The sequence below is a fragment of the Rhinopithecus bieti genome, unplaced genomic scaffold, assembly GCF_001698545.2.
Source record: "Rhinopithecus bieti isolate Rb0 unplaced genomic scaffold, ASM169854v2 scaffold_44159, whole genome shotgun sequence".
In the NCBI taxonomy this organism is placed as follows: Eukaryota; Metazoa; Chordata; class Mammalia; order Primates; family Cercopithecidae; genus Rhinopithecus; species Rhinopithecus bieti.
In genome coordinates this window covers 1,557,760-1,570,916 of record NW_016818573.1, presented here as the reverse complement: position 1 = coordinate 1,570,916, position 13,157 = coordinate 1,557,760, and the positions used below count along the sequence as shown (strand labels likewise).

The following is a 13,157-nucleotide window of genomic DNA, read 5'->3' as shown; positions in this document are numbered from 1 at the left end:
ACCTCGCCCAGCTAGTTTTTTGTATTTTTTAGTAGAGATGGGGTTTCACCGTATTAGCCAGGATGGTCTCGATCTCCTGAGCTCGTGATCCGCCTGTCTCGGCCTCCCAAAGTGCTGGGATTACAGGCTTGAGCCACTGTGCCTGGCCACTTTAGTGCATTTTTTTTTTCTTTTTTTTTTTGAGACGGAGTCTCGCTGTGTAGCCCAGGCTGGAGTGCAGTGGCCGGATCTCAGCTCACTGCAAGCTCCGCCTCCCGGGTTCCCGCCATTCTCCTGCCTCAGCCTCCCGAGTAGCTGGGACTACAGGCGCCCGCCACCTCGCCTGGCTAGTTTTTTGTATTGTTAGTAGAGACGGGGTTTCACCGTGTTAGCCAGGATGGTCTCGATCTCCTGACCTCGTGATCCGCCCGTCTCGGCCTCCCAAAGTGCTGGGATTACAGGCTTGAGCCACTGCGCCCGGCTGGGTGAATTTTAATACTCCTCTCCGTTACGTCCAAAGGTCAATGGTCCTACATTAAGTTACAGGTGATACAAATCAGAATAATCCTGCCCTATATAAAATTAAGTGATTTCACGCCCAGGCACGGTGGCTCATGCCTGTAAACCCAGCACTTTGGGAGGCCAAGGTGGGAGGATTGCTTGAGCCCAGGAGTTCAAGGTCAGCCTGGACAAAATTGTGAGATCCTGTCTCTAAAAAAAAAAAAATTTTTTTAATTATAATAAATTTAAAAATTCACCCCCCCTACAAAACTTTAAGTGATTTCAGAAAATGCAGTTATTCTTATCAAAATACAGTATCAATATATCTTTATAAAAATACAAGTTATTCTTGTCAAATAGTCTTGTTTTCCTTCAGCTTAATATTGGTATGTGCAAAGAGTTATAAATGTTCACAGGGTAAAAACAACCCATTTTATTTTAATTTTTTGAGACAGGGTCTTGTTCTGTCACCCAGGCTAGAATGCAGTGGTGCAATCACCTGTCACTGCAGCCTCAACCTCCTGGGATCAGGTGATCCGGATTCCCACCTCAGCCTGGGTAGCTGGAACTACAGGCATGTGCCATCACACCCAGCTTTTTTTTTTTTTCGGGGGGGTACTTTTTGTAGCGATATGGTTTCACCATGTTGCCCTGGCTGGTCTCAAACTCCTCAGCTCAAGCGATCTGCCCACCTTGGCCTCTCAAAAGTGCTGGGATTACAAGCATCAGTTACCAACACCCAGCCGAAAACAACCCTTTTGGTGACAATGACAACATGAAAAAAATGATTACACTAACCGTGGAGGGCCTCTGCACCATGTTCTCCAGCCTGGTGTGGCTAAACTCTAGGCTGATGACATTATAGAGTTTCTCTCGCTCCTCCTCTGGGGTCTCATAGTAGCGTGTCCACTGAGCCATGGTCATTTCAATGCCTTTCTGTGTGTTCACGTCCATGACATCCACCATGCGACGACTCCCTGCCATAAAAGATGCATTGATCATCTCTACGAAGCCACTAATATCCTTAAATATAGTAAGAATATTTTTAAAAAGGAGAAGGAAAAATACTATCCTTTCTTATTTTCAATAATAGACAAGGAAAAAGTTCTCACTCAACATAATCATAATCAAATCACACAGAATGGGAAAGACAATGGATAATGTTAATAATAACAATTATTCCCTAATGCATGTTTACTATACAGTCTGTTGCTGAATTTTTTATCTAAGGTCTAATTTAATCCTAACAATTCCTTTTTTTTTTTTTTTTTTTTTTAAGACGGAATCTCGCTCTGTGGCCCAGGCTGGAGTGCAGTGGCACAATCTTGGCTCACTGCAAGCTCTGCCTCCCGGGTTCACGCCATTTTCCTGCCTCAGCCTCCCGAGTAGCTGGGACTACAGGCGCCCGCCACCACGGCCAGCTAATTTTTTTGTACTTTTAGTAGAGACGAGGTTTCACCGTGTTAGTCAGGATGGTCTCGATCTCCTGACCTCGTGATTCACCCGCCTCAGCCTCCCAAAGTGCTGGGATTACAGGTTTGAGCCACCATGCCTGGCCTAATCCTGACAATTCTAAATGCTAAATACTAAATACTAATCTCCACTTCATACACAAGAAAGCAGATGTTAGGTAACTTATAGAACAAACCAGGAAAAGAACCTGGGCAGGCTCACTCTAGAGTCAAGCTCTTACTTACTGAGCTATACTGATTTGATGTAGGTTGACCTAATCTATCTCAAAATTTGAATAAAGGATCCATAATTTAGTGGGTAATATGCTGATTTTGAATTTATATTATTTTGTTAAACAGGGCTATTTCCCAAACCTGTCGAGAATATCCTAGCCCATGAAGATAATTATCCTAGTTCATGAAGAACAAAGTCCCCTTTTCATTTATTCCACAAATATTTATAGAATGATAAAGACACCAGGACGGACACGAAGATCTGTGTCAGATTCTTGTTGACTATAACAATTACAACAAAATGCAGAAGGCCAGAAGAGTCAGCAGAAAATAGTAGTGGAGAGAAAACAACAGCTTTGGAGCCAAAGAGACCTAAGTTTGTTTGTTTATTTTTTAGAAATGGAGTCTTGCTCTGTCGCTCAGGCTCAGGTGCAGTGGTGTGCTCTCGGCTCACTGCAACTTCCCAACTCCTGGGTTCAAGAAATTATCCTGCCTCAACCTCCAGAGTAGCTGGGACTACAGGCACATGCTGCCACCCCACCTAACTTTTTGTATCTTAGTAGAGATGGGGTTTCACTGTGTTGCTCAGGCTGGTCTCAAACTCCTGAGCTCAGGCAATTCGCCTGCCTTGGCCTCCTAAAGTGCTAGGATTACAGGCATGAGCCACCGCACCCGGCCTATTTATTTCTCTATTTTTATTCTGAAACAGTCTCACTGTGTCACCTAGGCTGGAGTGCAGTGGTGCGAAATCTTGGCTCACTGTAACCTCCACCTCCCAGGTTCAAGCAATGCTTGTGCCTCAGCCTCCCAAGTAGCTGGGACTACGGCTGTGTGCCACCATGCCTGCCTAATTTTTGTGTTTTTGGTAAAGTCAGGGTTTTGCCATGTTGGCCAGGCTGGTCTCAAACTCCTGACCTCAGGTGATCTGCCCACCTTGGCCTTCCAAAATGCTGGGATTACACGTGTGAGCCACGGCACCTGGCTGAGACCTAAGTTTAAATCTCAGCTCCTATACTACTTAGACAAGTTATGTAATTTCTCTAACATGAATATCTTGTGGAGAATGAATATCACCTTGTGGGCCATTGTGAAGATTTAAAGTTGATAAAGTAAAATGTTTAACACAAAGTAGGTGCTCAAGCAGCAGTAAAAACAAAAGGAAAGTATCATATTTTTATTAGACTGATCAGAAAACGCTTTAGGAAAAGAGGGGGAAGAATAAGTAGAATTCTAACAAGAGATGATTCAACAGGGACAATTCCACGCAGAGGTAAAGGCATAAGCTAAAATATTCAGAAAATGGTGGTCAAGGAAGGGAGAGAGAATAAAAAGCTGACAATATTGTATGGCTGGCTGGGCACAGTGGTGCACGTCTGTAATCCCAGCACTCTGGGAGGTCAAGGTGGGCAGACTGCTTCTGTCCAGGAGTTTGAGACCAGCCTGAGCAACACAGCAAAACACTGCCTCTACTAAAAACACAAAAAAATTAAAATACACATACAAACAAAAACAATAAAAATACAAATACAAAAAATTAGCTGGGATGGTGGTGCATGACTGTAATCTTGGCTACTCGGGAGGCTGAGGTGTGAATCACCTGAGCCCAGGAGGTAGAGGCTGTAGGAAAAAAAAAAAATTTATATATGTATATAGTCTGCCTTGTAAGACAAACACCTGGCCTGGCTGGATATATCAGGTAGCATTAGAACCTGACTCCCTGTCTTTAAGGAATGTATAGTTTAGTTAAAGATAAGAGATAACACCCAAGAGAAGAATATGGCCAGTATGAAATAGACAAGGCAGAATATATATATTAATAGCAAAACATAACTAATAATACAAGGCAATGGACAGAACCTACCCTTCATATTTTAAAAGAAAAAGTGAATGTCATATCAAAACTGCCAAGAAATACTACTTCATACCCACTAGGATCGCAATAATTTTAAAAATGGAAAATAATGAGTGTTAGCAAAAACGTAGAGAAATTGGAACCCTTATACATCTACTGGTGGGCATATAAGATGGTGCAGCCGCTATGAAAATTGGGTAGGCAGTTCCTCAATAAACTAAACACATAATGACCATATGACTCAGCAATTCCACTCTTAGGCATATATCTAAAAGAATTAAACAAAGTGTTCAAACAAAAGCTTGTACATAAATATTCACTGCAGCACTATTCAAAACAGCTGAAAGATGGAAATAACACAAATGTTTATCATGATACGGATAAAATGTGGCCGATCCATACTAGGAAATATTTGGCCATAAAAAGAAATGAAGTACTAATACATGCTACAACATGGACACACCAAGAAAACACACTGTATCGGCTGGGCGTGGTGGCTCACGCCTGTAATCCCAGCACTTTGGGAGGCCTAGGCGGGTGGATCATGAGGTCAGGAGATCAAGATCATCCTGGTCAATACGGTGAAACCCTATCTCTACTAAAAATGCAAAAAATTAGCTGGGCATGGTGGTGGGCACCTGTAGTCCCAGCTACTCAGGAGACTGAGGCAGGAGAATGGCATGGCATGAACCCAGGAGGCAGAGCTTGCAGTGAGCCGAGATCGTGCCGCTGCACTCCAACCTGGGCGACACAGCAAGACTCTTATCTCAAAAAGAAAAAAACACATTATCAAAGAAGCCTACACAAAAGGCTACATATTATATAGCTCCATTTATATGAAATACATAGATTAGACAAATTCACCAAGACAAAGAGTAGATTTGTTGTTGCCAGGAGTTAAGTGGAGGAGAAAATGGAGAATGACTGCTCAATGGTATGGAGTTTGTTTGGGGTGATTAAATTCTAGAGCTAGATAGTGGTGATGGTTGCACACTGTGAAAAAACTTGATTACACAGGTATGCTTTAAAATGGGTTCATGACAGGCCGGGTGCAGTGGCTCAGGCCTGTAATCCCAGCACTTTGGGAGGCCGAGGCGGGTGGATCACGAGGTCAGGAGATCAAGACCATCCTGGCTAACATGGTGAAACCCCGTCTCTACTAAAAAAAAAAAAAAAAAAAAAAAAAAGGCCGGGCGCGGTGGCTCAAGCCTGTAATCCCAGCGCTTTGGGAGGCCGAGACGGGCGGATCACGAGGTCAGAAGATCGAGACCATCCTGGCTAACATGGTGAAACCCCGTCTCTACTAAAAAAAAAAAAAAAAAAAAAAAAAAGGCCGGGCGCGGTGGCTCAAGCCTGTAATCCCAGCGCTTTGGGAGGCCGAGACGGGCGGATCACGAGGTCAGAAGATCGAGACCATCCTGGCTAACATGGTGAAACNAAAAAAAAAAATAATAAAATAAAATAAAATAAAATAAAATGGGTTCATGACAATGAAATGTTTTATACAAAAAGAAAAAAATGTAATGGTTATGATGGTAAATTTTATATTATTTGTATTTAACCATAATTTAAGAAATTACAAGTAAATGCTTTCCTTCAGGAATGTAGGGGAGGGCAGGTGCGGTGACTCATGTCTATAATCCCAGGACTTTGGGAGGCTGAGATGGGCAGATCACTTGAGGTCAGGAGTTTCAGACCAGCCTGGCCAAGATGGTGAAACCCTATCGCTACTAAACATACAAAAATTAGCTGGGCATGGTGGTGTGCGGCCATAGTCCCAGCTACTCAGGAGGCTGAGGCAGGAGATTCGCTTGAATTCGAGAGGCAGAGGTTGTAGTGAGCCAAGATCGCACCACTGCATTCCAGCCTGGGCGACAGAGCACAACTCTCTCTTAAAAAAAATAAAAAAAAGAATGTAGAGGAAAGCAAAGTTTTATTCTTTTTTTCCTTTTGAGATGGGGCCTCACTCTGTCACCCAGGCTGGAGTGCAGTGGCACAATCTAGGCTCAATGCAACCTCTGCCTCCCAGGCTCAAGCAATCCTCCCACCTCACCCTCCTGAGTAGCTGGGACTACAGTGTACGCCACCATACCCAGTTAATTTTTTGTATTTTTGGTAGAGACAAGGTTTTGCCATGTTGCCCAGGTTGGTATTCTTTTATTACTAGACTACTTAGTATAGGCATATCTTGGAGATATTGTGGGTTCAGTTCCAGATCATTGCAATAAAACAAATGTTCCAATAAGCAAGTCATACAAACTTTTTGGTTTCACAGTGCACATAAGTTATATTTATGTTATACTGTAGGCTATTAAGTGTGCAACAGCGTTGTCTCTACAAAAACAAGGTACATACCTTTATTTAAAAACACTTTATTACTAAAAATGCTAACAATCATCTGAGCCTTCAGTGAGTCATAATATTTGCTTGTGGAGAGACTTGCCTCAATGTTGAGGGCTGCTGACTGATCAGGGTGGTGGTGGTTGTTGAAGGTTGGGATGGATATAGCAACTTCTTTTTCTTTCACTGAAGTGTAAACCTTTTTTCTTTTTTGGCGGGGACAGGGTCTTGCTCTGTTGCCCAGGCTGGAGTGCACTGGCGCAATCACAGCTCACCGCAGTCACAAACTCCTGGGCTCTGATGATCCTCCCACCTTAGCCTCCTGAGTAGCTGGGACTACAGGCATGTGCCACAATGCCTGGCTAATTTTTTAATTTTTTGCAGATACAAGATCTCGCTATGTTTCTCAGGTTGACAATGTCTTTTTTTTTTTTTTTGAGACGGAGTCTTGCTGTGTCGCCCAGGCCGGAGTGCAGTGGCACAATCTCAGCTCACTGCAAGTTCTGCCTCTTGGGTTCACGCCACTCTCCTGCCTCAGCCTCCTGAGTAGCTGGGACTACAGGCACCCGCCACCACACCTGGCTAGTTTTTTTTTTGTATTTTTAGTAGAGACAGGGTTTCACTGTGTTAGCCAGGATGGTCTTGATCTCCTGACCTCGTGATCCACCCCACCTCAGCCTCCCAAAGTGCTAGGATTACAGGTGTGAGCTACTGCGCCCAGCCGACAATTTCTTAAAATAAGACAATAAAGTTTGCAACATGGATTGATACTTCCTTTCACAAAGAGACTTCTCTGTAGCATGCAATGCTGTCTGATAGCATTTTACCCATGTTAGAACTTCTTTCAAAATTGGAGTCAATCCTCTCAAACTCTACTGCTGCTTTATAAACTCACTTTATGTAATATCCTGAATACCTTGTTGTTACTTTGACAATGTTTACAGCATCTTCACCAGGAGCAGATTCCATCTTAAAAAAACAAACTTCTTTATTTGCTCATCCATAAGAAGCAACTCCTCATCTGCTCAAGTTTCATTATAGATTGCAGCAATTCAGTCACATCTTCCCCTCCATTTCTAATTCTAGTTCTCTCACTATTTTCACCACATTTGCAGTTATTCCCTCCACTGAAGTCTTGAACTGCTTAAAGTCATCCATAAGGGTGGGAATCAACTTTTTCCAAACTCCTGTTAATGTTGATATTCTGACCTCCTCCCATGTACCACAAATGCTCTTTTTAATTTATTTATTTTTTTAGAGGCAGGGTCTCACTCTCATGCCCAGGCTGGAACAGAGTGGCAAGATCAGAGCTCATTGCAGCCTCAAATTCCTGGGCTCAAGTGATCCTCCCACCTCAACCTCCCAAATAGTTGGGACTACAGGTGTACACCATCAAGCATGGCTGATTTTTTTGTTTGTTTGTTTGAGATGGAGTCTAACTCTTGTCGCCCAGGCTGGAGTGCAGTGGTGCGATCTTGGCTTACTGTAACCTCCACCTCCCAGGGTCAGGCGATTCTCCTGCTTCAGCCTCCCAAGTAGCTGGGACTACAGGCTCATGCCACCATGCTTGGCTAATTTTTGTATGTTTAGTAGAGACTGGGTTTCACCATATTGGTCAGGCTGGTCTTGAACCCCTGATCTTGTGATCTGCCCACCTCGGCCTCCCAAACTGCTGGGATTACAGGCCTGAGTCACTGCACCAGGCCATGGCTAATTTCTTGTAGAGATGGTCTCACTATGCTTCCCAGGCTGGTCTCAAACTCCTGGCCTCAAGGGATCCACCCATCTGGGCCTTTCAAAACGTTGGGATTACAGACATGAGCCACTATGCCTGGCCACAAATGTTCTTAATGGCATCTACAGTGGTGAATCCTTTCCAGATGTTTTTCAATTGATTTGGTCCAGATCCACCAGCAGAATCACTATCTATATCAGCTATAGCCTTATGAAATATATTTCTTAAATAGTAAGACTAAAGTTGGAATTACTCCTTGATCCATGGGCCACAGAATGAATACTGTTATCTGGCATGAAAACAGTATTAATCTCAGGCAGGGCATGGTAGCTCATGCTTGTAATCCCAGCACTTTGGGAGGCTGAGGCAGGCAAATCTCTTGAGCCCAGGAGTTTGAAACCAGCCTGGGTAACACGTTAAACTGTGTCTCTACCAAAACATACAAAAATTAGCTGGGTGTGCTGGCATGTGCTTGTAGTCCCAGCTAAAGGTTGAGGTGGAAGGATCACCTGAGCCCAGGGACACTGAGCCTGCAGTGAGCCGTGATTGTACCACTGCACCCCAGCTTGGGCAACAGAGTGAGACCTTGTCTTAAAAAAAAAAAAAAAAAAAAAGACCGGGCGCGGTCGCTCGCACCAGTAATCCCAGCACTTTGGGAGGCCGAGATGGGCGGATCACAAAGTCAGGAGATCGTGACCACCCTGGCTAATATGGTGAAACCCCATCTCTACTAAAAATACAAAATAAATTAGCTGGGTGTGGTGGTGGGTGCCTGTAGGCCCAGCTTCTCAGGAGGCTGAGACAGGAGAATGGTGTGAACCCAGGAGGCAGAGCTTGCAGTGAGCTGAGATTGCAACACTGCACTCCAGCCTGGGCGACACAGCGAGACTCTGTCTTAAAACAACAACAACAACAACAACAACTCAACAAACAACATTAATCTCTTTGTACATTCCCATCAGAGCTCTTGGGTGAAGAGGTACACTGTCAATGAGCAGTAACATTTTGAAAGGAACCTTTTTTCCTGAGCAGATCTCCACAGTGGGCTTAATACATTCAGTAAACCATGCTGTAAAACAGATGTGCTGTCATCTAGGCTTTGTTGTTCCATTAATAGAGTAGATTTAACATAATTCTTAAGGGCCCTAGGATTTTGGAATGGGAAATGAGCTTTTCTGGAATGGTAAATTTGGTTTCCAATTAAAATCACCAGCTGTATTAACCCCTAACAAGAGAGTCAGCTTGCCCCTTGAAGCAATTGCCTTTCTCTAGCTACGAAAATCCTAGATGGCATCTTCTTCCAATAGAAGGCTGTTTCATTTACATGGAAAATCTGCTGTTTAGTGCAGCCTCCTTCATCAATGATCCTAGCTAGATCTCTTGGATAACTTGCTGCAGCTTCTACATCAGCATATGCTGCTGCTTTACCTTGCACTTCATTGTTACAAAGATGGTTTCTTAAACTTCATAAACCAACCTCTCCTAGCTTTAAACTTTTCTTCTGCAGCTCCCTCACCTCTCTCAGCTTTCAGAGAATTAAACAGAATTAGGGCTTTACTGTGGCTTAGGGTTTGTTAAGGGAATGTTACAGTTGGTTTAAATTTTCTATCTAAACCACTCAAACTTTCTCCGTATCAGCAATAAGGCTATTTTTCTTTCTTATTCCCATGTTCATTGGAGTAGCACTTTTAATTCCCTTCAAGAACCTTTCCTTTGCATTCACATCTTGGTTAACTACTTGATGTAAAAGGCCTATCCTGGCTTTTGACATGCCTTTAACACGAAACTTAATCATTTCTAACTTTTGATTTAAAATGAGAGACATGGGACTCTTCCTTTCACTTGAACACTTAAGAGGCCACTGTAGTGTTATTAATTGGCCTAATTTCAATATTGTTGTGTCTCAGGGAATAGGGAGGCTTGAGAAGAGAAAGAGAACAGGGGAATAGCAATTTGGCAAAGCAGTCAGAATACATACAACATTTCAAGTCTGCTCTCCTATATGGATACAGTTCATGGCACCCTGAAACAAGTATAATAGTAATGTCAAAGATCACTGATCAGCCAGGTGCAGTGGCTCATGCCTGTAATCTCAGCACTTTGGGGAGGCCGAGGTGGGTGAATCACTTGAGGTCAGAAGTTTGAGATCATCCTGGCCAACATGGTGAAACTCCATCTCTACTAAAAATGCAAAAATTAGCCAGGCATGGTGGTGCATGCCAGTAATCTCAGCTACTCAGGAGGCAGAGGCATGAGAACTGCTTGAATCCAGGAGGTGGAGGTTGCAGTAAGCCAAGATTGCGCCACTGTACTCCAGCCTGGGCAACAGAGTAAGACTCCGTCTTAAAAACAAACAAACAAACAAAAAACACCACTGATCACCACTAACAAATAATAATGAAAAGGTCTGAAAATGTGACAGACATGAAGTGAGCATATGCTATTGGAAAAATGGCAGCTACAGACTTGCTCAATGAAGGTTTGCCAGAAATCTTCAATTTGTTTTTTTTTGTTTTTGTTTTTTTTTTGAGACGGAGTCTTGCTCTGCCGCCCGGGCTGGAGTGCAGTGGCCGGATCTCAGCTCACTGCAAGCTCCGCCTCCCGGGTTTCCGCCATTCTCTTGCCTCAGCCTCCGGAGTAGCTGGGACTACAGGTGCCCGCCACCTCGCCCGGCTAGTTTTTTTGTATTTTTTTTAGTAGAGACGGGGTTTCACTGTGTTAGCCAGGATGGTCTCGATCTCCTGACCTCGTGATCCGCCCGTCTCGGCCTCCCAAAGTGCTGGGATTACAGGCTTGAGCCACCGCGCCCGGCGAAATCTTCAATTTGTAAAAAAAAAAAAAACAAAGCAAACAAAAAACAACAACAAAAAAAAAACCCACTATCTGCAAAATGCAATAAAGCAAAGTGCAATAAAATGAGGTGCGCTCATACTCTGGGTATGGACCAGAGCACTTAGATAAAATTGTGATGGTCAAAGTAATAGCTAACATTTACTGAGAATTCAGCACAGTTGATCCTTAAACAACACTGGTTTGAACTGCATGGGTTCACTTACACATGAATTTTCTTCCATCCCTGCCACTCCTGAGACAGCAAAAGCAATCCCACCTCTTCCTTAGCCTACTCATCATGAAGATGAAAAGATAGAAAATATATTTTCGATCTTAATAGTAAACATATTTTCTTTTATAATTTAGTAATTTTTTCTTACTTTATTATAAGAATATAGTATATGGCCGGGCGCGGTGGCTCAAGCCTGTAATCCCAGGACTTTGGGAGGCCGAGACGGGTGGATCACGAGGTCAGGAGATCGAGACCATCCTGGCTAACACGGTGAAACCCTGTCTCTACTTAAAAAAAATACAAAAAACTAGCCGGGCGAAGTGGCGGGCGCCTGTAGTCCCAGCTACTCGGGAGGCTGAGGCAGGAGAACGGCGTAAACCCGGGAGGCAGAGCTTGCAGTGAGCTGAGATCCGGCCACTGCACTCCAGCCCGGGCGACAGAGCGAGACTCCGTCTCAAAAAAAAAAAAAAGAATATAGTATATAATATGTATAACATAAAATATGTTAATCAACTGTTTATCCATAGGCTTCCAGTAAACAGTAGGTTATCAGTAGTTAAGTTTCTGAGGAGTTCCAAGTTATATGCAGATTTCTGACTTGCTGGGGGGTTGGTGCCTCTAGCACTTGCATTGTTCAAGGGTCAACTGTATATGCCAGACACTGTTCTAAGCACTTCACATTTAAGTAACTTGTCCAAGATTACAGAGCTAGCAATTAGTGTAGCTGGGGACAGTTTTGCTACAGAGTCCATATTCTCAACTAAATACATCCTATCACAGAAAGTTTACACGATAGAACGGCTTACTTCTTTCTAATACATAATCCGACATTGAAGAAGTAACATTCCACCACAGGCTGAGAAGAAGAGCTGGATCAGCTTTTTCACTGTATTTTGCCAATGATTAACTAACCAAGAAACAAAAAAACATCTAGACTTTAAAAAAAATCTGGATAGAAAGTTAGTCACTGGCTGGACACAGTGGCTCACACCTGTAATCCCAACATTTTCGTGGGGCTGAAGCGGGCCGAATGCTTGGGTTCAGGAGTTCCAAGACCAGCCTGGGCAACAAGGTGAAATCCCATCTCTACAAAAAAATACAAAAATTATCTGGGCATGGTGGTGCCCAACTGTGGTCCCAGCTACTCAAGAAGCTGAGGTGGGAGGATCGCTTGAGCCCAGGAAGTCAAGGCTGCAGTGAGTCATGACTGCCCCACAGAACTCCAACCTGTGTGACAAAGCAATACCCTGTCTCAAAAAAAAGTTAATTTCTGATAAGGTCTATCAGGTTAGATATAATTGCTGCTTTATTTTAAATCACAGCAAAGATATTTGTGTTCATCCTTGGGTTTATTTAGAAAATATAAGGTTACAAAGGGTTTCCAAAGATCATTAGTAGCAGTAAGAAGAGTACTGAGGAAAGGAAAAGTGGTAAGGAAGTAGGAAGAAAACTAAAGACACACTGATGACTGAATAAGATCTTACGTATTTGTATAGCTCAGAAATTTGAATACTATATCCAGGAGTCTACTTTCTTTTTTTTCAACTTGTAACAAATTGTAGAAAAATATAAAAAACATAAAATGTTCTATCTTAACCACTTTCAGGAGCACAGTTCAGTGTTACCAAATATATTCACGATGTTGTGCAATCATTACCACCATCCATCTCCATAACTCTGTTCATCTTACAAAACTGAAACTATGGCTGTTTTAAGTCCCCACTGCCCTTCTTCCCAGTAACCACTATTCTACTTTGTCTCTATGATTTTGGTTACTCTACATAATTCATGTCAGTGGAATTACACAGTATTTGTCTTTTTTTTTTTTTTTTTTTTTGAGACGGAGTCTCGCTCTGTCGCCCAGGCTGGAGTGCAGTGGCGCGATCTCGGCTCACTGCAAGCTCCGCCTCCCGGGTTTACGCCATTCTCCTGCCTCAGCCTCCCAAGTAGCTGGGACTACAGGCGCCCGCCACCTCGCCCGGCTAGTTTTTTGTATTTTTT

General features: G+C 43.2%; 1 protein-coding gene across 3 annotated transcripts in view; it reads right to left on the bottom strand.

Moving 5' to 3' along the window:
- KDM2A (lysine demethylase 2A) overlaps nt 1–13,157 on the bottom strand; it is a 150,366-nt gene that overhangs the window by 51,408 nt on the left and 85,801 nt on the right. For 2 of the 3 annotated variants that reach the window (XM_017857105.1, XM_017857106.1), the window contains one exon: nt 1,279–1,457. The gene's annotated coding sequence lies outside the window, so the exon portion shown is untranslated. Of the gene's footprint in view, nt 1–1,278; nt 1,458–13,157 lie in introns of those variants that run through there. The other variant, XM_017857104.1, reaches the window with a different exon arrangement.